Source organism: Nerophis lumbriciformis, linkage group LG09 (genome assembly GCF_033978685.3).
Source record: "Nerophis lumbriciformis linkage group LG09, RoL_Nlum_v2.1, whole genome shotgun sequence".
Classification (NCBI taxonomy): domain Eukaryota; kingdom Metazoa; phylum Chordata; class Actinopteri; order Syngnathiformes; family Syngnathidae; genus Nerophis; species Nerophis lumbriciformis.
Genome location: NC_084556.2, coordinates 9439502 through 9441538, shown reverse-complemented (window position 1 = coordinate 9441538; position 2037 = coordinate 9439502). Strand labels below are relative to the sequence as shown.

The window sequence follows — 2037 nt, the reverse complement described above, 5'->3', positions numbered from 1 at the left end:
ACATTTTCAAATTTTTCTTCCGTGGGGGCATGCCCCCTGACCCCCCTACTGTTGCTAGGTTACCAACTTAGACCACCGTGGCTACAAAAAAATCTAGAGGAAATACTGCAAATGAGTATATTAGGGTGTAAAAAAACAGATATACAGGGCTCTCATCAGGCTTATATATCCAAGAGGTTAGACATGAACCATAACTTGTCTTTTTGTTCTCTCTCTCCAATGACAGATGGGATGGCCCTGTAAGTTGTGCAGCACTGTTGTACCAACCAAGAGTGACATTTTAAAGCATTACAGACTGCACCATGGGACCTTTGGACGCAGCCATTCCTTGCCTTGCATTCATGTAGGTTGCCCATGCTCTTATACATCCCTTCGCTCTCATCTGTCAAGATGCTATACTTCTCCTCTCTGACACCACCGCCAGAGAGTCTAGCTCCACTCCCATTACGTTACTGGCCTTCTCTACCAACTTGTCCAGTCTGTTTGCGTCCCTCGCTCTCAGCCCGCTGCCCCAGCAGGCCATGGTGTACAAGAAGGCGCCTGCCACCACCGACTCGTAGAATATCTTCTATTCTATTCTATTATCATTCTATTTTTCCTGACCAAGTTTCCATTGTGACTTGGACATGACATACTAGACTCACTTTTTGCCTGAAAATGTATACTAATACCCTTAATATCAGTAACGGTCAACATTTGCTGTCTTACAGATTAATGAAGCGCTCCGAAGGTGCACTGCTGTTCCACTGGAATCTACATTTATGTCCCAACTGGACAGGTACACTCCAAAACTCCTGGAGCTCTCCAGTGCAAAAGGAGGAGTGACTGCAGCGCATCAAGAACTTGTTGATGGAACTGACACAGGTGGGTTAAAAGTGGTTTAAAAGTTTGAACTGAATCTGTAATCATGCTCTAATAACGGTATCACAGATTTGGAGGAAAATTGCCAACAAAATTAATTTATTTATTCTTCTTCTCTTAACTCTAGGACCCAAGTGCCTCTGCAGTGAAGAAGAGAGATGTGACTGTGAGATGCCTCATAGAGTACATGGGAGAGAGTGGACAGGAGCTAATCTCTGACTACTGTAAGTATTGTTTAAAAGCAGGTTTGGATCAGTCTGATGTACAAGCTTAAATTGGGTTTACTTTTATGTGAACTGACTGAACCAGCAGTTGTCAGGTGGAGGTCGAGCATGCAGCTAGTTGGCAAGAGCCCCAGGATAGCCAATAAGCATAGCACCACATAATGATGCCTTTCTGTCTTGTGTTTCTGTTTGCCCTAAAAAAAACAATGCAAACAAAAAATACTCCCCTTAAACAAGCATTAAAACATTTACTCTCTCTCTCTCTCTCTCTCTCTCTCTCTCTCTCTCTCTCTATATATATATATCTATATATATATCTATATATATATCTATATATATATATATATATATATATATATATATATATTACTGTTTGTTTGTTTCAATTTCTGGTGGTTCTATTCAGGTTTTTTATATGCAAATTAGAAATGCCAATAAAAAACATGTGGCTGGAAATGCATCTATTGTACCAAGTTTAATGTGCAAGATCTCAAATTAGAACTCAAAAGTTTTCAAAATGGTCATCACAAAAGTAATCATTATCTGAATTAAATCACACAACTTATATTACTGTAAATATAAAATTAGATGTTTGTTTTTTTAATTACTGTTTTTGTATCTCAAAGGGAACTGCAGAGACCACTGTTCATGAGGACCTGGAAATGAAGAATATGAGCATCTACATCTGTCGTGAGCCAAATGCAGTAGGAATCATCATTGAGGGAGTACCAGTCCTTACTCATCTTGGAAACCGGGTCAAAGCATGCTGCCTACTTCTGGGGTTGACGTATGCACTTAATCTTGAGTATCCATCCAAACTTTCCAAAACATTTGAGGTGCTTCAAAGACTTTTTGTGGGACTTGACACACTGCGCCCAAAACCAAACCCCAAATTCATGACTCTCAAAAACAAGCTTCTAGCTTAGGCAATGAGCCATGACTGTCAGCTTGC

The 2037-nt window shown here is 40.2% G+C and overlaps 1 long non-coding RNA gene across 1 annotated transcript; it reads left to right on the top strand.

Moving 5' to 3' along the window:
* Positions 1-779: 779 nt before the first annotated feature.
* On the top strand, positions 780-1823 carry LOC140679008 (uncharacterized). The gene is made up of 3 exons (XR_012050592.1): positions 780-864; positions 989-1085; positions 1712-1823. It is a non-coding gene; the product is annotated as an uncharacterized lncRNA (long non-coding RNA).
* Positions 1824-2037: the final 214 nt, after the last annotated feature.